The 22,433-nt window shown below is 38.5% G+C and overlaps 1 protein-coding gene across 13 annotated transcripts in view; it reads left to right on the forward strand.

Annotated features, from left to right (window-relative positions):
• Window positions 1-22,433, forward strand: part of LOC132351928 (uncharacterized) — a 366,712-nt gene that overhangs the window by 234,125 nt on the left and 110,154 nt on the right. For 6 of the 13 annotated variants that reach the window (XR_009498526.1, XR_009498525.1, XR_009498524.1 and 3 more), the window contains one exon: window positions 15,019-15,179. The exons of 5 other annotated variants lie outside the window; for them this stretch is intronic. The gene's annotated coding sequence lies outside the window, so the exon portion shown is untranslated. Of the gene's footprint in view, window positions 1-4,310; window positions 4,367-5,124; window positions 5,180-15,018; window positions 15,180-22,433 lie in introns of those variants that run through there. 2 more of the 13 variants (XR_009498530.1, XR_009498522.1) reach the window with 2 other exon arrangements.

The raw sequence follows: 22,433 nt of genomic DNA on the forward strand, positions 1-22,433 counted from the left end.
ACAACTAAAAGGATTATATAAAGCAAAACATTAAAAAGACAACATAAATAAATCAAGATGCAACCCTAAGTAATATTCAAGTAACCCAAAAAAAGGTAAAAAAAGAGAAACAGAAAGTCAAGAAATGGAGGGATACAAGCAAAAAGTATATATTAATATGGCAGATTAGAGCTCTCACACATCAATAAGTACCATTAATGTAAATGGTCTAAATACACCAATTATAAGGTAGAGATTGGCACAGTGGATCAAACAAAACAAAACACCATCATTTATATGCCATATACAAGAACATTACTTAAAAGACAGTTATATAGTTAGGTTGAAAGTACATGAATAGAAAATATACCATGGAAACACTAATTTAAAAAAGCATAAATGGCTATATTAAAATCAGGTAAAGTAGACTTCAGATCAAAGAAAATTACTAGAGACAAAGAGGACAATTAAATAATGATTAAAGGGTCAATTAACAAAGAAGACATAGTAATCCTAAATGTGCATGTGTTGAGCAAAAAAGCTATAAAATTTGTGAAGCAAAAATAGTGACAGAACAGGCAGGAGAAAAATTCACAGTTAAATTGAGAATGCCAGTAACCCACTCAACAATTGGAAGAACTACCAGACAGAAAACCAGCAAGGGTAAGGAAAGACTAATCCCATCACCCAACAGAATCTAACTCACATATGTGTGTAAACACCACACTCGACAGCAGTAAAATACACTTGAGATTTTTTCTCAAGTACCCATGGAACATTCACCAAGATAGAGACCATATGATTGTTCATAAGACAATCTCAATTAATTTTTTAAATATTTGAATTATACAGAGTGCGTTCTTCAACAATAATGGAATCAAACTAAAAATCAGTAAGCGAGGACTTCCCTGGTGGTCCAGTGGTTGAGACTCCACACTTCCAATGCAAGGGGTGCAGGCTTGATCCCTCGTCGGGGAGCTAAGATCCCACATGCAGTGTGGCACGGCCAAAAAATAAATTAAATAATTTTTTTTAAAAATGAGAACTTAAAAAAAAAGAAATCAATAGGAAAAAGATAAGAGGAAAAATCTCCAATCACTTTAAAATAAACTGCACACTTCTAAATAATCCATGGATCAAAGAGTACATTTCAAAGGAAATATTAGAAGTATTTAGAAGTGAATGAAAATGCATATACAAAATATCAAAAGTTGAGGATTCAGCTAAAGCAGTGCTGATAGGGAAATTTATAGCATTAAACACTCACATTAGAAAAAGAAAATGCTTTGAATTGATAGTCTAAATTCTTCCATCCATAAATTCTAGTAAGAAGAGAAAATTAATTCAAGTTAACAGGAAGAAGGAAATAATAAAGGTAAAAGCAAAAATGAATAAAATTGAAAACAGGAAAACTACAGAGAAAATGAGTGTAATAAAGAGTTATTTCTTAGAAAAATCAAAATGGAAAACTCTAGCAAGATTCGCAAAGATAAGAGATAAGACAAATGTCACCAGTATCAAGAATGAAACCAGAATATCTCTATAGGTTCTGTAGCCATTAAAAAGGTAATAAAGAAATACTACAGACAACTTTGCTTTCATAAATTTGCTACCTTAGCTGAAACGGACCAATTCCTCAAAAACCATAAACTACCAAAACTCAACCAAGGTAAAATAGAAAAGCTGAATCTTGCTGTAACTATAAAAGAAATTGAATTTGTAATTTAAAAGCTCCTGAAAAAGAAGTCTTCAGGTCCAGATGGTTTTACTGAAGAATTCTACCAAAATTTTAAAGAATTAAGACCAATTTTACAAACACAACATAGAAGAAAAAGAAAGATTTACCAACTCATTTTATGAGGCTGATATTACCCTGATATGCAAACTAGACAGAGTATCCCAAAACCGCCCCAAAACTACAGATCAGTATCTATAATGAAGTAAGATGCAAAAATCCTCAACAAAGTATTAGCAAATCAAATCTAGCTGTTCATTAGTATGTTATCTTGTTTTGTCCCTGAAATAGTCATATGGGAGGTACGATCATTATTTCCATTTCCAGTTGGAAAGGGGGCCTGGGAGCTGACATAACTAGCCCTGATCTGTAACCTTGGAATTCACATAACCTGGATTTCAGTCTAGGATGTCTTAACTCCAAACAAAACTGGTCTTCTTAACAATTACAATAATAACATACATTCCTTATTTTCCTTTTTCTGGCTGGAACTGCCAATTGCCAAAAAAATTATCTATTTTTCCTCCTCCTTTAGTTGAAAAACCCTAATGTTAACATTTTGCTATTTTACTAAAAGATTGCATCCTTGCTCCTAGGTGTGGCCTTGTTACTAAGTGACGCTATTGAGGCGACATTATTCCATGAGATTTCAGTCTAGTTTCCTGAGGTCGTTTGGACTGAGCTGCATCTTCTCTCCTCCTTTTGACTGCCCGTTGGGCTGACAGGAGGACGGAGTCCCAGGGACCCCTGTTGGAGCATGAGGTGAATTGAGGAGGCTCTTTGTGCTCTTTGTGCTGAGGTTGGGAGAACAGAGGTTTGGAGGCTGCTTCTCAGACGATAGTCAGGAGCTGCCATAGATATTATTGGATGTCCTGCTTTCAAATTCTTTTACGAGGGAAAGAAATCACTATCTTGTTTAAACCATGGTTATTTTGGTTCCCAGATATATGGAATCTAACTTGATCTCACTGATGCTTCTTCCATATTCTTCTAATTAATCCTAATACAGATAATAAAAAGCCATACTAATCATATTTATATTCAGTTCTGCTGATGTTGGAAATTTAGACATAATCCTTGTGCAATTTATTTATATCCAATTGGGCATTTTTATTTGCTCTGGAAGGAATGATGTATTTTTGAGATTATTTCACAAATCTATCATCTTTTTCCTATTATTTTTAAAAATTGTCATGCATAGACGTTTTTAATTAAATTCTGTGGAATTTGTACTCGTTGGGCTTTAGACAGAAATAGTTCCTTCAGGCTTCTCACAGTATATCGGCATTGCCAAGGAAGTTGCTTTGCCTGCAGCCTGCCTCTGCGGACTGATTCATGACGGCCGGCGCTCGCTGAGCTCGGAGAGCAAAGGCTGAATCTGTCAGTGTCATATCAGCTCATCTCTGACTTGGGAGATATGTCACTTGATATTAGTATTCTGCAGGATTCTTTTGCCACCTCATAATTTTTTCTCTTATTGCATTAATATTGATGCTTCATTGGTATTTCTCCTTTTTTTTTTTACCTAATTTTCATTCCATTAAAAGGGGCAACTTATATGTTTCCTCATGTTAATTTCCTTGGAATATTTTCATAAGACTCCATATTTAGGTGAGATGTATCAGGATAATTTAATGGGGTACTTTGTTAAAAGTATCTTAGGGTGAGCTACGTAATGTAACCAGATGCCTTAGATCCTTTAAAGGGAAGTAATATTTTGTAAAAACAAAGAAGCAACCAAAATTTTTTTTAAAAACCCAAATATTAAATCACAGGTTTCTAGGGCATGACTTATGTCTTTGATCACTGATGTTAAACTAGTAAATGCTTTTCTCTATAGGCAGAGAGTATGAATATTGTAACAATTTTGAAGTAAAAGTACCTATACTTCTGCTGGTTAGTGAGTTATTAAAATTTTTTTAGGGATATTACATTAATCTGTGGCACTAATGACTATCGTGTTAATAACTGAAGCATTGTAAGTTTGTCTTCTGGTTACATCCAGATATCAAACATACACTGTCAGGAAAATACAGGCAGAAAGGAGCACTCCCCATGATTGTCCCCTGTGTCTAAACGTCGATGACATTTCAATTGGATCATGTAGTTGTCCACCCTCCCTGCCCCCCGCCCCCATAAAAAGCTGTTACCAGCTCAGGGGGTATTGCAATGCGAAGGAAGGTGCCTTAGCTTGTTTCTTAGCTGAGCTCGTGAAATATGTAGGCAGGCACTTAGGCCACTCATCCCACGTGGAGAGATGGCTCATTCCTCCCATCAGAGGTGCTAAGGTGTGAATATCTGTGTCCCTCCAAAATCTATATGTTGAAATCCTAACCCTCAAGGATGATGGTGTTGGGAGGTGGGGCCCTTGGGGGGGGGTAATGAGGACCTGAGGGTGGAGCCCCCATGAACGGGATTAGCATTCTTATAAAAAGACCCGAGAGAGGCCCTGTGCCTCTTGGGCCCTGTGACGACACAGTGAGAAGGATTGGCTGTGAAGCTGGGAGAGGGCCCTCACCGGACCTAACCAAGCTGGTGCCTTGAACTTGCACTTGGCCTCCAGAAGTGTGAGAAAAAAATTTCTGATGTTTACTAGCCCCCCAGTCTACGGTGTTGTGTTGTAGCCCAGTGAACTCAGGCAAGAGGAAACCACTGACGTGATAAGAAATAGCATCCATCGCCAATAGGAAATGAACACTTGAAAACAGCTGCTGATGGAACTCCCGAGAAAAAGGTGTGAGTGCATTGCTGGCCTTTTGACTCCTTTGGGGGATGACAAATGGGTGTTGACTGAAACGCACGCTTATTCTAACCTATTCTTTCCCCATCTTGTAGCACAAGCATCTCTGGAGAAAACAGCGAAAGGTTTGAAAACAGCAAGTTCTCTATCTATTTAGCCTGTGCTTGTCTCTTTAAGACAAAAAGAAAAGGCAGTGAGACATAATTCCACGAACAGACCACATTCCCCGTCACCCTCAGAGCAGCTGTCACATTGAAAATTGCAATGACCCCTGTGAACACTTGTTACGTAAACAGGGTGAAAAACGGTTCGAAGGGCTGGCTGACTTACAGCTGACCCTGCCTTTATGATGAACATGAAGGGGAGAGAAGCACGCACTTCATGTTCTGGCCGGAGAAGCGGGGAAGGATGCAATGATATAAATTTATATTTGACCCTCATGAAATATTTCTTTCGTTTTGCCCAATTCAGTGGTCCCAGGTCCATGTTTAAACTTGCTCGTATGTGTGGGAGGTGCTGGAAGTTGACACATGGTGACACTCATCCCTTTATACTTGGCATTAAATGGCTTCCTTTGTTTTTTTTTTTGGCTGTGCCATGCGGCATGTGAGATCTTAGTTCCCCGATCAGGGATCGAACCTGCGCCCCTTGCGTTGGAAGCATGGAGTCTCAACACCTGGACCGCCAGGGAAGTCCTTAAATGGCTTCCATTGAATTCCCTAAAGGTACATCAGAGTGGGTCAGAGCTTTGCCAATGTACAGATAATTGTGAAAACAGCTCCAATAGTAAGTGGCTACCTAGGCAGCACTGTGATCCTTTACCTGCCAAGTCCCACGACCTCTCCTCGGGGCAGGGGCCAAGACACGTTACAAGGTCCCCGCTATTGCAGGCGCCGTGGGTAAGCTCTACGTCAGAAGTGGATAACTTGACCACCGGGCAAGGATGGGGGTGAGACAGGCAGTTAGTACACGTGGGGAGACCATGGACCTCAGTCACACACGGGCCACAGGCCCAGGAGGACGCGACAGCACATTGCCATGAGGGTAACTCAGCACCAGGGAGCGATACACTGACCTACCTTTCTTGGGTGTGGTGCTGACCGAAAGCCAGTACAGGGAGACACCTCTGTTTCCTCCATAGGAGAGGATATTTTTAGCCCTGCCTAAATATCCCACCTGGATAATTTGGTGAAAAGAAGTGATGCAGTCAGTGCTCCTGATTCATCCTCTAGGTAAATGAGCACATTGCTCCTCAGTTTGTGGTTTCAAGGGCATGTGTACAATCTTAGTTTCTCCCAATGACTTTGAGAAATACCACCACCATCTAGCGTAGAAAATGCCAAACGGCATAGCTGTCATAATTCTGTGTGGCCGTAAATCAAGATGGTCTGTTGCTAAGGCATCTGCTTGTGTATAACGGGACGCAGATTGTGGTTGCCTGTGGCACGTAAGGACTAGATTTGCTCTTCTGAATATAAGACTGTGTCTGGGGATGAAACACATGTAAGGAAATCAGAAATGGAAACTTGCCAGCCTAAGGGAGGTGAGTTTGGGATGCTTCTGTTAGCCTGATAATTCCTCTCCGGAGTTTTCAGTCTGTGGCCTGGTGACCCAATATTAGTATAAGTCCTCTCCTAAAGCACGCAAAGAATGTTCACAGGTGGTTTCATGGCATTCCCAAGTGGAGACACATTTGGGAGGTAAATACACCTAATCGCCAGTCTAGTGGAAAACACGATAGCTTAGGGCTCAGACCGTTTCTCCAGTAGCACCGAGGAAGTGAATACCCAGGGGCACGGCACATGTGATCACCTGGTCAGCGTGGGCCCTGCTATGCCATGTTCTCTAGGGATTTTAGACGCTGGTCTTGGTTCCTAAATCAGGTCAAAATCCAGGAGACACATCACCCTGATGGAAAAGACTGCTTTGGGGCACTTAACGAGCGCTCTTCTAGGACCCTGGGCCCAGCTGGAAATCAGAGAGGTGTCAACAGCGCTTTAGGTGAATAGCCAAATTACGTAATTACCCAAATAGAACACTAAACCGTCAGCCTCGGGAGGTGCCCTGTGCTTTCACCAAGTGGGGAAGCGTGGATATTCTAATCACTATATCAGTAGATGTCTTAAGACTCCGCGTCCAGGCTAGGAGGGTGTGTATGTGGGACAGTATATATGGAGAGACTAAGTTACAGCAGAACATCATGACATGTGCCCTAAATCACTGTTTCTTATGATCAACATATGGTTGGGTTTGTCTTTCCATTGACTCGACAGTCTGAGTCTTTTAATTAGTGAGTTTAGACCACTGACATTTAAAATGATATATGATTCCAATGACTCCATTTATTTCTTCTCTCTTGGCATATCAATTTTTTTTTAGTATTGCCCTTGAGTTTATTGTATACATTTACAACTAATCCAAGTTTTCTTCCAAACAACACAAATCACTTTTTCATGGATAGTGAAGATATTTTATTACAGAGGGTTCATAATTCCTCCTTCCCTTTCCTATAACATTTCTGTTGTTCATTTCATATACTTCTAAGCTATAACCATCAAATGTTTTGTTATTATTTTAAACAAACTGTTATCTATTAGGTCAGTTAAGAATAAGAAAAGCAGATTTTATTTTACCATTTATTCATTTTCTAATGTCTTTCCTTTCTTTATGTAGAGCTTAGTTTCTGACCACTCTCATTTTCCTTCTTTCTGAAGAATTTCTTTTAACATTTCTTGCAAAGCAGGCAGATCTACTGGCAACAAAATCTCTCAGTTTTTGTTTGTCTGAGAAAGTCTTTATTTCTCCTTCACTTTTGAAAGATAATTTCACAGGGTACAGAAATCTGGGTGGTTGTTTTTTTCTTGCAATATTTTAAGTATTTTGTCCCATTCTTCTCTTGCTTTCATGGTTTCTGAAGAGATGCCCGATGTAATTCTTACTCCTGCTCCTCTGTAAGTAGTTTTTTTTCTCCTCTGGCTTCTTTCAAGATCATCTCTTGGTCTTTCACTTCTGCAGTTTGATTATGATAAGCCTAGGTGTAGATTTCAACTTGTCTACACTGAACTTCTAGCTGTTCGTCAATTTTAGCTAGGTTTTTCTGTCCTCCTACTGGTTCCAGCAGCATGTCTGCCCCTGAGCTTCTGCTGGTGAGTGTGATTCTCTGTATCTGCCTGTTCTCTCTAACTTCGGGGGCAGCCATGTGCCGTTTGACCTCACCTGTCTGATGGATCTAATAAGAGTTTTGATTTTCAGTTGGTTTAGTTTTTCTTATTGTAGGTGCCATGAGTTTCCAACTCCTTAAATGCCCGACTGGAAATTGGAAGTTACCTAAACCACTTTGAATATCTTATTCTCTTGTTATTCCAGCCTTTAAATCATGAATAGCTGTTGTAAGTTTCTATTTTAGGGAATTTATTTGAATGAACTCCTCTAAGTTCATTTTGATGATAAATTCTCCCCCCAAAGGGGGGAAATATGTATGTCTTTGAAAGACATACATGTGTGTAAAGTTGATAATAAGTATGTTGATACTGGCTATGTCTATATGCTGTGTCTTTAGAAGGACAATCAACTGTGAATAACTCAGTCATATTTAGTTGCTACAATTTCAAATATTTGTAAAGTCAAATATTCATATGTATAAAACCTGATTTTGCATATTCCCTCCCCCATTTCCATGTCACACCTCTCGCGCCATCACCACCAGTGAAGCCACTGCCTCCTTTTCTCACTATTTTGTTGTCAAATCCTCCCTACTCAGCTTGGATGTCACGGTAAGTTGCTATAATTTCTCTTTTGCAGGCATTCTTACCCCATCATCTCTTTCTCCTGTTAAATTCCTGAGAGAAAGCTAACGTTGGCAGAATGCCTCAAGCCCTCCTCTGCCTGGAAACATGGCAATATGGTACCCGAGTCTCACTCGAGTTCATGACCTCAGATTGCAAACGGATACCATCACATCAAGCCAACTGTCCATACTTTCTCACTGTGTCTTTTGCTTTTGCTAAATGTCTGTTTGACAACATCTATCTCTTCATAAGTTTTGAATCTAGCCCCCTTCCACGTTCTGTTGATGGTCTTCCTTTACGTATCATTGAGAAAAATGGAAATCCTCTTCATCTTTTCTGTTTCCTAACCAGCACATCAACCAAGTGCGTGCCCGTCCTCCCTCTTCTCCACCTCCTTCCCCATGACGGGGAATCGCTGTCTCCACTCCCGTCAGAGACCTGCCGTTACCTGAGAGCTGGCCTCGCTTCTCAAAGCCTGGCTCCTGCTGGGACCTTTCCTCTCCCCTGCACCATCAATACAGCTATTTTTATTATTTACGTTCTTTCATCCTAAAACCACGTTTTCTCCTGATGAAAACATCTGCACTTGCCTCCTTGCCCACATGGTTTCCAGCTGTCCCCTCATCTCTCCGCTCCACTGAGTTAGAAGCACGAGATCGCCTATGTTTACCCAGAGGACTTGCTGAGCCGCTGTCCTCTTTCTCCACGCGCTCCCCACCACGACCCTCCCTGGTCAGGCTCTGGCCTCACGTCCGTGTCCTCACATCCAGCACTTGCTTCTCTGTTTATTCCTCACCCAGATGCTTTTCAGTATTTGACACCATTCACTGTGTTTTCCATCTTGAACTCTTTTTCTCTCCCCTGAGCTTCTATCCAAACAAAAGTTCAGTTTTTCCTTCTATAACGTATTCCCCATGAGCTCCCTTTCTTTTCTTTTCCCTCGTTGGTCTTCCTTTTCTTCTTGTCTTTAAAATGTTGCAGCCTTGGTTCCGGGGCACTGTAACCTTGGCCGTCTACCTGCTCTGTCTGTGATCTCAACTCTTTCACGGCTTAAATACACCTATAGGTCATGACTCTCAAATATATTCCTAAGTCCTGACTCATCTCCGTATAACTCAGGCCTGTATGTCAGGCTGTGCTCTTGACTTTTCCAGTTGGGTGTTAAATAATCATTTCAAACTCAACATGCCCCCAGTAGAGCTCCCACAACCATGGTTCTCAAAGCCCAAGTTTTGAAGTTAGTCCATCAGCAGTGATTGATTGTCTCCACACACAGTGCCCAGAGTCACTCCATCCACAAGTCTTACTTATTCTGTGCCTGGAAAACATCCTGAGCCCGACCTCTTCTCACCACCTCCACCTTTAGTTCACCGCCATCCATCACCTGATTAACTGCATCCTTGCCCCACTACTTTCATTCTAAATCCTTAATACCAGTTTTTCACACAGTAATCAATAGAAAGGTTTTCTAAAATGTGACCATGCCGCACCCTTGCTTACAACTCTGATGGCTTTTTGCCCCAAATTTATCTTTGCCTAAAAGTGTCTGCAAGATCTGGCTGTGGTTTTCTCTCTAGCCTTTCTCTCCCTAACTTAGTGTGTTCCGGCCTGACTGACGTTCAGACGCTGAAGTACATTGTGTTCAATCCCAACTCACTAGCGCTTCCTTCTGTCCTCTTCTTCTCTGATTTTTACACATCTTGTTTATTTTCTTTTGAAAAGGGCTTACCTGACCAACTAAGGAAGGAGTCATTCAGTTACTCTTCCACGATCTCATTTAATGCCCTAACTGCTAGTGGGACACTAATTCATTAGCGTGGAAACCTCATGAAAGAATGAGTCTCCCGTGTGTTGGTTGTACATCAGCGCCCAGGGCAGCGCCCGGCACTGACTACACATCAGTGATGTGCGTGAGGTGACAGACCCTCCGGGGATGAAGGGGGCCCAGTGGGGCGTCAGGGAAATATCTAAAGAAACTCTGGTTCTACCAGATGTGAAGAAGAGGAATACTACTTCAGAACAGAATTAAGCGGTAAATAAATGTGTTTAATTCAAGCAGTGGATGGAGAGCTTTGGTTGGTAGGCTTCAGCTTTAACTCAGATGAGTCTGTAGACCCTGTAGTCCTCAGTAGTTTTGGAGTTCTGTTCTTGTGACTATAGGGCTTGCTGCTCTCAAACAGTGTCTGGGGTACAAATCAAGCCATCATCCTGGCCAGGTATCTCTATGGGTGATATAAAAATACTGAAAAGGGAATCTCGACTTGTTTGGAATGATAATAATTGTCAGTGGGTAAGCATATTAAATATGAATTCCAGAAAAACTGGAACTAAATATGAAACATTATGAAGAAAATCAAGCCCATTTTCTGAATATTCTTGTGTTCCATTGAGAACAACTGCAAACATTTAGTATTGTTTTATTTATTATGCTTAAAAGAACTTGGCAGGTTAGAGGCTTAACAGATAAAACTTATTTTTCTTTTTGAAATGTGTAAAGAGACTCATTATCTTAACATTTATGATTGAAAGTTATAAAGGAATTTTCACTAAGATTTTAAGCAGTATTGTAATATTTAGAACTTATAATAATCAACTTTATGAGCATAACTCATTAGATTTATGACTTATTTAATAACTAGAAATATTTTGCTTGTTAGATAGACAGTTAGGTACTTAGGAAACTGGATATATTAAATTTATAATGTTTACAATGTATAAAGGATTTTAATCATCTAAGATATAAAAACCTTGTAAATACTTGATAAGTGGTACTATATTTATAAATAGAGTAATATGTATAAACTAGATTTAATAACAAATTATTTTTACTTGTACTTCAATAAATTAAGTAAATTGAATAATCATTTAAAAATAAGTCTTTACTGTAAATATAAGCCACCCTAGTGAAGTTAGAAAGGCCCATATTCTCATGCACATTCACACTTTTATCTCATTTGAGCTTTACAAATAAACCCTTGTGAGGTGGATATACATGTCTTAACCTCTGCTGCTTTAAGATGGGACACATACATTCCCATGAGCTTAATCAATAAACTATAGCCCTAGTCATCGGTGGACCTTCCCAGTTTATTCCACCTGAAACACTTTGCTTATCCTTTACCTTCCTCCTCTTGGCTAATTTCTCCCTATCTTTTTCCAAAGAATCCTGCAAAATAGAATAGATGTGCTTCCCATGTATTTCCTTTGCTTTCTGTACAAACCTCAAGACAGTCCTTAGTGGTTGTTGTAATGGTTTATTTAGCTGTTCCTAGACCCTAATTGCATTGACAAGGATCCCATATTTTTCACAATGATAACCTCAATGTCTTGCATATTTTTTTCAATTTTGATGAATAATTTCTTTCTTTACTTTCCCCAGCTTTATCAGAGGATGATTGATGTGTTAAACTTGCACATATTTAAGGTGTCCAGCAAGAAGAGAACATAGGGAGACAGCTCACTGACACTGATCTTGGTGATGATTTTTTGGATGGGACACCAAAAGCACAGGCAAAGAAAGCAAAAATAAACAAGTGAGACTACATCAAACTAAAAAGTTTCTTCATAGCAATGGAAACAATCAGCACCTATAGAAAGTGAGAGAATATTTACAAGCCCTATATCCAATAAGGGGTTAATATTCAAAATATATAAGGGACTCCTACAACTTAATAGCAAAAGAACCAAATAACCCAACTGAAAAAGTGGGCAAAAAACCTGAATAGACATTTTTCCAAAAAAGACGTATAAAGGATCAACAAGTACATAAAAATGCTCAACATCACTAATCTTCAGAGAAATGCAAATCAAAACCACAATGAGATATCACCTTGCACATCTTTTTAGCACATAGTAGGTACTAAGTGAACACTGTTGTCAATGGAAGCTATTTTGTGGAAATAGCCATGTAGCTAGAGCTTAAATGCAATAGAGATTCTACTCCTAAATTCACCTTTCCTCCCCCAAATCAATATCTTAAAAGTCTCTGAAATAAATATATTATGAAAATTGTCCCTCAAGATTGGAATTGGAAAACCGGATTTTGAAATATTGCCCTATATTTTTTTAGTCTATCAGGATATTCTGAAATCAGTTCAAATTGTCAGTGGGTAGTAAGCCAGTCAGCCCAAACAGGGCATTAGGAAATACAGCATGTGAGTTGGAAACCAACAAATATACATGTATACAACACATTTTTAACTTCTAGGCTACCAGCATCTCCAGCACCATTACAATCAGATGCTGGTCAGTGCTGTGTACGGAATAAGACCACCACCCTCCAGGAGCTGATGGTCCAGGTAGAGGAAGCAGAAGTCACAAGGGATATGGGTCAGTGCAGGCTAAGTGACCGTACGTTGTGGGACTACAGGAGAACTAAGGGTGCCCCGTGGGGTGGAGCAAAGGAAGATGTGCTCATGGAGAATGTGCCTCAACAGTTACTGTACCAAGGGCAGTGCCTGGTCCATGGCAGGAAATAAGTATTTATGGAGTGAAGGAATAAGTGAACATGGAATTAAGTGGGGTCTTAAAGAAATGATTAGTCAAACACATTTGGCCAAACTTTATGAATAAAAATTATCCATAAACCCTACGATCCTTTTAAAATATCTTGGGACTGTTGAATTAATCTAGTCTTCCCTGTGTTTCCCTCTCCAACATCTGTGTTTTAACAGGCTCATTTAAAAGCCTTCGCCTAAAGAGTGATTATTATGAAATATTAGAGGAGTGTTGGGGAAGTGTCTGTAAAGAATAGGTTTCAGAACTAGTCACAGCTCAGCACAGGAACAACTACCTGCTCTAGTCTGAATGAAACATTTAAAAAGAGGCATGAAAGAGGTTTAGTGGCAGAAGACTGTGGTTTCACATTTGCATTTCCATTTGGAGAAAAGGCCAGGGTGGTAAGAAAATAAGATAAAGGGATTTGGCAAACACATCCTTGTGTTTATTTTCAATGTTTTCATTTGTGGTTATTGCATTTTTGCTACTTTTACCTTTAAATATATTTGCGATATCTTAGACTATGTATTTGCAAATGAGAGTTTGAGGAAATTTTTCAAGATAACATATCTCAAGTAAAATTATCATAAGTTCAAATCAGCTCTTGAACTCTTAAAGTAATTAAAATGGAATGCAAAGTCAAGATGAACTTTATCGTGTAAAAAAACTAATGAATTAATTAGTCCTCAAATATACAATGGTTTGAAGGAGAATTAGAATTTTGATGCTGTGTCTTCAGGGCTTATTTCATTTGTAGAGGTCAAAAGATTTAATGATTTTGAATTCGCAAATACTTTTAATAACATTTTGCAGTGATAATGGAAAACAGGATTCAACAGCAATACTCACATTGCGCTTGACAAAATATCATGAAGCAATTCATCCTCTATGTTTAATCTACAGATACTCGGTTTTCATTAACTTTACAAGTGTTGTTTGATTGAGTCAGATCAATATATTCCCACAAGTAGCATTAATTTATATGAGAGGGAAAAAAGTTTAAAAGATAATTTACTTTTCAGATTAATTCAGGTTAATACATTATTCACAAAAATTCCAGCTAGTCTTTGAAAATAATTATAAGAATTTTGTAGCGAACAACACTCTGTCAACCCCTTTCCATGTCTTAAGCCATGATACTTTCAAAACAGTGCCATTTAAATGTGTGGAGAATGTATATTCCAAAGCAGTTTGAATATATGGTGCAAATTTAAAAATAATTGAAATTCAACTCTGCTCAAGAATATCAGGTTAAGTTTTAACTATCTTAGCTATGAAAAGTGATAATAAAAGACAAAATAAAACTTCACACCTATAGTTCTTTGGTGCCCAAGACTAGTATGTATTTTAGATTTCCCATTTTCCCCTGTATCACATATATTCTTAGCTCTATTTTAGAATTTGAATTTTCAATTTTCCTTCATCATGTTCAGCCTAGTTCCTCTTTTTAGTGTGAGATACCTGCTTACCCCAGGGCACTTACCTGCTTTCCAGGTTCACCTAATATTAGTCTTGATGGAACCACCAGATTGGCTACCCATGCCCTTCGTCATGTCACTGATTGCAGGCGGTGGTGGTGTCATTATCTTAGCAATTATTTGGATAATCCTGTGTAATTATACAAGATGTGGATTTTATTCAGTTATTACCACACCTTCCAGTGTTATATAAAATGTTAACATAATAAAGAAGTAACTGTGTCAGACTAATTCTGCTTTTTAATTATTCATGTTAGCATTGCAAATTTATAGTGTTGATTCTGGGGCATGGTTCATGTTCTTACTGAGCTTGCTATCTCCATGTCTGGATTTACAGGCGAATGCCAGCCTCATCTATAGCTGGAAATCATAGTTTTGCCCAGGTGCATTGAAGATAAACAAAAACAAAAAAGACAAAATGACAATAATATATTTCCAGTGGACCTTAGCTGCATTTCTGTTTGCTCAGCTGAGTCATTTGTCTCTATTTATCTTCTTTCTCCTGTTGCTTCTAATTTCAATATATTGTACACGTGGATAGGCTGTATTCACATGTTGGTGTTTCTTTCTATCTGCAGAGGTTCTGCGGAACATGCTGACCAGCTAGGACAAGTGGGGAGTCATATAACTATTGTCTGAAATTACATGGCCAAAAAGTAGTTGATATCAATATTTATTTGTTTTTATATTTAGATCGCCATGATTAAATAATGGGGCGATCATTAAATCTACAAATGGCCAGGTTAGAAATCAGAACACCTGGATTTATCCTTTTATTCATGTCTGTTATTATTTGCTCAGGTGCAGTGCAATGGCCGTGTTTCTGTGTGGCAGGCAGAGCTACTTGCTATGGTGATTCAGGAGCCAGACCCCTTTCTCGGGTTCTGCCGTTGCTGGGGGCTGCAGGTGTACATGTTATGAGAGGGTGCGGATGACACCTTACCATCTGTGACAGTGGACAGGTAATGTAGAGCCTGGATTTCTATTTCTTCATGTGTAAAACAGAGAAGATAGACGAGCCGATCTTCTAACACTAGTCATTTATGATGATGAGTCATAGAAAGTGGACCACTGCAGGGAATTACATAAGAAAAAAATTAAGGAACATATTTTATATGCAGTTTTTATATTCTAGAAACATGTGCAAAGCTTTCTAAGTTTTAAATCTTGCACAACTCTTATATGGAAACAACACAGGAAAAATAAACTATAGATCTACCAACTTAGAATATAAATTGAAATATTCTACAGTATTTAATGTCAGCGTAAATGAGTATAATTCATTACAATAATAAAAAAGATGAAGTTTAAGATATCTAACAAAATAATAAAATATTTCATAGAACAACTGCAAATTAAGACATTCATTTGCATTGAAAATGCGTTTAATAACATTCAAAAATATTTTTCCATATAATCCTTGGGAAACTAGAAATAGAAATATCTTCTTTAACATTTTAAAAAATATTTATACCCTACTATTAGTTAACATTATAAACTAGTAAAACAGTGCCTTTAATTTGGGAAAAGAGAGGTCTAGATTGCCTACTGTCATGACCAAAAGTTGTGTATAGGACAAATAAATGAGAGATATAATTGCTAGAACGGGGAAAGCATGATTGCTATTTGCAAATGATGTGATTACATACTTGGAAAACCAAGAGAAGCAATATAAACATTCAGAGAACCTCAACCCTGACACAGACCCCAATGCTTTGTGTCAGTTTGCAGTGAGAATGCTCAAGAGGAGTTTTCAGTGAAATGTCCAGATATAGGTTAAATTGGAAAAAAATTTTCCAACATATTAACCATGAACAATTGAGATATATAGTGGGGAAAAGGGTTACATTCACATAGCGTCAATTTATTCAGTCAATGCACTTTTATTGCACAGAATGTGAAGGTTCTTGGAGATAATGAGAGTGAGTTTGGATTTGTTCTAAGGCAACAGGAATTCGTTTTTCACAAAAGAAAATACATCCTAATACACATAGGGAATAGTCAATCTCAGTAATAATAAAGAGGTTTTTTAAAAATACCAAACCCAGCAATCAAAAGAATATCATGTGGGCAAATATTATTTATAAAAGTAATTATTCTTAACACATTATAGGCACAGTGACATAGAAACTTCCATGAAAACATCATGAAAGGCTCTTCCTTCCTATAGTTTTAGACATGCTCATACCCTATGAATTTTTGACTTCCTTGAGGATTATATTCTAAGGAAATAATCAGAGATGTTGGCAAAATAAAGATATTCATCAAGATTTTATAGAGAAAAAAAATTTTTTTTTAGTAGTGTTGAACTGACTAATAAACTAGGGGCTGAGTACTACTGCTTCAGAGTAAATAGACCTTAGATGAGAGTCCCACTTCTGCCACCTACTATCTGTGTGATCCTGGACAAGTTTCTTAACCTCTTTGAGCCTCAATTTTCCCAGCTGTGAAAGAGAAGTGTAATAACATGTGAGTTTAAAAGACCTAATGCTTATGATGAAACTTATGGTATAATGTTGAGTGAAAAAGTAAAATACAGAATGTTAACTAATATATAATACAATTTTTAATTACACAATCATGTTCTGTGTGTATAAACTGTATTTGGATATACATACACTATAAGCAAGGCTTGATTTTAGGTATTAACTACATATTGTGTATACACATATTACACACAAAGCATTGTTAATTTTAATAGTTAGAAGAAAACCAGGCACAGTCTTGGCTGTCATAGTGTTTACCATCAAGGAGAGAAAATAGACACACAATTAATTAGATAAAAATAATTAAATAATCACAAAGGAGCACAAGCATGGGATTATGGGTTAAGGTAAATATTTCTTATTTTCTTCATTTTCCAAATTTTATAAATTATGTATTACATATTGGCTTGATTTCCAGAAAAATGAAAATTTGATTTTAATGCATCATTTATGTATACAGTTTTAGCAAATTAATAAGGGGTCTTCAATATAACACACACAGATACACACACATGTACAGAGTCAGGAGAGAGAGAGAATGAGAGAGGGAGAACGAGAGAGAGAGAACAAACAAGACTTTAAATACTTACATTGTTAAAAGTCTCTTTCTTTTTATGTCAGTCTTTGGGCTTGGGGCAAAGTAGATGCCAGACTTCATGAACCCCCTCAGAAATTTAGAGCATCTGCCTCACAAGTTGGAAGTCAATCCTTGAAAAATCAGGGCAAAGGTAGGGACTGGCAACCTTGATTCAGACAGACAGTGTCCCCTGGGTGCTGGATATGCTTCCCCTCCCTGTCAATCCTGCGGCCGCGTGCTGGGCCTCGTGTTCCGCGAAAGCCCACCGCTGCCCCCCCACCTCCAGTCAGAGCCTCTATGGAAGGTTCCAGGGTCTGCCTGGCAGCTTTTCCTGCCCTCGGGCTCGTGCGTTAAAACAATTGATTTGCTTTGTGATGAAGAGAAAAGTACTTAGAACGGAAAGAAAGTAAAATTGCCGAATGCCTTAAAAACTGGGGAAGTCAAGGTAAAAAGAAACTTGGAAGAGTTATAAATCAGGTGAATGATTCTCGAACTAGGGAGAGAAGAAAAGCTCAGAGCAAAATGCATGTCCTGGGATTCTGTGTGGATGCAGCACACACCGCGTGCGAGCTACGGTCTGAAGAAAACTTACGGACGAGGTCAGACAGTGTAAAGGAAAGGGAGGAGCGTGAATGATACCTTCCTACAAAGACAGTCATGAAGAAAAGATAAAAATTAGTTCCCTGACAAGGAGATACATGCATTCAAAAGACCTCAGAAAGAATGCCAGTGTACTCACACATCATTTTTATAATAATGGAAATAAAGAGATTCTTTTCAGAAACCTATAATTTGGCACATCTTTAGGAATAATGGTTAAAAGGAAAATAACTACATAATCCACTTATTTGATTATTTCAAGCACAGCTTTTTTACAGAATTATTTGTGAGCAAGATGCAAGCATGAATATAAAATAAACCAAGGAACTACAACTTCGACCATAAAAAGATATGTTGCTCATCTAGAACAGGTTAAAATTGGTAAAATTTTCACTTTTATATCATCTGTCTATCTATCTATCTATCCAATTTGTGCATAGTCAGATTACAGAAATCATTGAAATAGTGTAAAGTTACTACAGTGGAAAAATTGTGAGACAAAAATCCAAGTCTGTAAGAAGCAACTCAACTGACTGTTTACTGTGATTCACTCATTTCTTCTACAAACATTCATTAAGTGGCTAATCCATGACCTTGGCAAGGCAGTGAGAATTGAACGGTAAAAAGACAGAGTTTTGTGGCTGTAGGTCATAGTCTAGATAGGAACACAGACAAAAACCTAGTAAACACCCATGAACAAATTCACAATGTGGTTAAGTTATAAGTGAAACAAACATGGGACTGACACAGAACACATTTGGGGTGTCAGGACATAGGGTTATGGGTTAAGGTAAATATTTCTTATTTTTACCTTATTCAGCATCCAATCAGGGAACCAGAAACCATACCAAGGACATTTATGTCTTGTATTGATAAGGAAGTTTATTAAAAATAGTTCAACCATCACTGGATTCAAACTAACAGGTAGGCGAATAATGCTAGTAAAAAATGAGTGACATCAAAGCAGAACATTCTTCATGTTAATTAAGGTGATTGAAATCAAATGCCTCATCTCTTGCACACTGACATGGTGAAAAGAAAGAAGCAGCTTCATTCTAGAAACGTGTTTCCTCGTTGGCATTTACATTTTGGCCAAGATGGAAACTATGCTATTATTAAAAATACTGGATGACTGGGAAGTCTAATTATAGCACAAGAAAAAGAATGTTTGGATTAACAGCTTCCATTCACATACACTACATTTAAAAAATTTCAAAACCATACAAAGAGGTCACCACTGGCAAAAGCCCAAGATTTCAAGAAAGCCAGCCACATTAGCAAAATTGAAGCTTGGAGTAAACCGAGAATGTTGGCCTGAGACTTTTAGATTTGATAGTTCTTTCTTTAAGCAACCTATTGCTTATTTATTTAGATGTACCAGTTCATTTTAAATGGATAATATTAATAATTTTGCGGTAATTTTAATCCAGGCTCAGGAGCTTATATAAACCTTTTATTTCAGGGGTTTCTCTCTAATACTGCTCCAGTAGAGAATGTGGGTCCCCCCTTATTACACAGGGGTAGGCAGAGGTCCAAGGTCCCCACCGGGCCTCCGTTGACACATAGTGGGAAGCACCCTTGCTGTTCCTGGGCATGGGCGGAGGTTCCCACGGGTACTTCCGTGCCCCGGGGGTCAGGAGGGCTTCATCACTGCTCCCACTGACTGGTCTCCACTGACACCAGCCCAGTACTGAAGGGGAGGGGGACCTCATTACTACCAGGTGGAGGTGGAAGTTGTCTCCCCATCTGGCCTCCAGGACGTCACTGGTGGTGGGGGGAGCCTTAGTCACGTCTGATGGAGATCTCTTTGATTGTTTAGCTCATTTTTTCTATATTGGTTTGCTATTGTTGCTGCAGCAAATTAACACAAACTTAGTGGCTTAAAACAACACACATTTATTCTCTTTCAGTTCTGGAGGTTTGAGATCTAAAATCAGCATGGTAGCAGGGCTGTGCTTCTTCTTGAGGCTTCAGGAGAGAATCGTTTCCATGTTTTTTCAGTTTCTAGAGGCTGCCTGCATTCTTGGCTCAGGGCTCCCTCCTCGTATCACTTTAACCCCGTTTCCATGGTCACGTTTCCTACTACTGACTCTGGTCTTGCGGCTTCCCTTTTATCAGGACCCATATGACCACCCTGAGCCCACGGGCGTAATCCCGGGTACTCTCCCCATCTCAAAATCCTCCACTTTATCCTATCTGCAAAGTCTCTCTGAACTCACCAGGTAACAAGCCACAATTGCTGGGATTCAGACATGGTCCCCCATCTTTGGGGGGGTCATTATTCAGCCTACCCCACATCCATCTAAACCATTGTTCATTCTAATGGTTTCCATCACCAAAATGGCAACAATTTTACTCTCAGTCTCTGTCTTTATCACCCTGATGCAGGCCTCCATCTCTTACCTTGACGTTGGCCATCCAGAGGCTTCACACAGCAGCAAGAATTATGAATTAGAAGCCCGGAAGGCTTTTTGAAAGAGATGGAAGTAGGGCTAGACTTTAAAAGGATGCTGTAACGTTCTGATTACAAAATATGAGTGTGTAAACAGCATTCTAGCCATGGGTACTTTGATATAAACGGGCTCACGTTAATTGAATTTCTTCACATGCGAGACCTTGGCAATAATCTTTGCTTGGATGAGTATACAAGCAGGCAAAAGACCAGTAGAGGCCGAATGTGTTATATTATCTGAGAGGAAACTTGTGTGTCTGTTAGGCTGTGCTGTTGAAACAAGATGAGTGTTGGAGAAATGGACAGACATTGAAGAACAACTATTGAATGGAGTTAAGAATGTATTTCCATGGAAAAGGAACTTAATTAAATTCAACTAACCTTGACTGAGCATGTTCTGTGCTAGACTTGACTAGGAAAAGTCTAAATATACGAAGAATAAGACATAGCACTTGCCTAAATCAGCTTAAATTGAATAAGTGTAATAAAGCACTCAAATCATGACATTATATGTAAGCTTGAAAAATCGTGTAGAGGTTCCTAGAGGATTTGCACACAAATTATTGTATCTGGTGGTTTGGGAAGATTTTATTTTTTTCTGTCAGCAGAGATTAATAAAGTAGAGAATGTATTAGAAGCAATCAAATAGAGCAACTGATTACCACAAAATCATCAGGCACTCACAGTATATGCAAGTGGACAGAATGGGCACAATTAAAAACTGTCACCAAGACGATGTGGATGGTAAAGGGGCAGAGAATAAGTTAGAGAAGGTGAAGGGAGTAGTGCAGGCATTTATACCACCCAGTTTTCCATACCATCCTTCCTTCATTCCAGAAAGGTATTTTTTATTTCATGGGGAAGATTGATACATGGAAACACCTTTGTAGGAATCAGGAGTCAGTCTGATTTCCATCAATATTATACTGATATCAGTTGTCACCTTTCCTGAACTTTACCAGCAAGATATGTGTCATACAGAGTGAAGTCAGAAAGAGAAAAGCAAGTGTCGTATAATAACGCATATATGTGGAATCTAGAAAAATGATATAGGTGATCTTAGTTGCAAAGCAGAAATAGAGACACAGATGTAGAGAACAAATATATGGATACCAAGGGGGAAAGGGGTGGGGTGGAAGGAATTGGGAGACTGGGGTGGACACATATACACTATTGATACCATGTATAAAATGGACAGCTGATGGGAACGCACTGTAGAGCACAGGGAACTCACTCACCTAGTGCTCTGTGGTGACCTAAATGGGAGGGACGTCCAAAAGGGAGGGCTTATCTGTATGTGTATGCCTGATTCATTCTGTTGTGCAGTGGAGGGTAACACAACATTGTAAAGCAACCATCCTCCAATAAAAATTAATTAAAAAAAAAAAGAGCTTCCAGCACTATGTTGAATAAAAGTGGTGAGAGTGGGGAGAAAAAAGATATAGCTATATAATGTTTCAGTGTCAGAATATCACCCTCAATATCACAGAAAATTTAAAAGATCAAAGTTTAAATCAATTGTCTAGCTACCCTAACACAAATTGTTAGCCTACATTCAGCTAATGTTGTTCTAGAAACCTGAGATAAAATTGTGTGTTTTCCAAAAGAGGGGAAATGTGTTTTCATGTGTGAATTTTATTAAATTGCCATAACCTTCTAAGCCTTTGACAAGTGGCATTAATCAATAACTTCTTATAATCTGGAGATTTGAGTGGTCCTTCTTGATACACTAATCAATGAAGAAAATTTGATCAAATATCTTAGATATTAAACATCTTCTTGTAAAATACACTTCGAAGTTTTAAATGTGTCTGGCTATTCACTGGATTTAGAAGTGAGTCATTTGCACCTGCTGGGGTGAGGGGCAGAGTGGATTGTTACTGGAACGAAACACTTTCAGGAAACCGCAGCCACTTATGTTCTCTCAGCAGGGCATGTACCCTCCCGCCGCAATAAAATGGTTTTACCTTAGCAGGAGAAATATATTAACATGTTTTTACTCAAGAGAACAATCTTGTAATTTCAGTGTTTTAGTAGAGAAAAGGACTTTTAAAAACCCAATTATTTCGGCTCGGAAAAGCATACAGGCTCATTATAGACT

This window comes from Balaenoptera ricei, chromosome 17, assembly GCF_028023285.1.
Source record: "Balaenoptera ricei isolate mBalRic1 chromosome 17, mBalRic1.hap2, whole genome shotgun sequence".
Classification (NCBI taxonomy): Eukaryota; Metazoa; Chordata; class Mammalia; order Artiodactyla; family Balaenopteridae; genus Balaenoptera; species Balaenoptera ricei.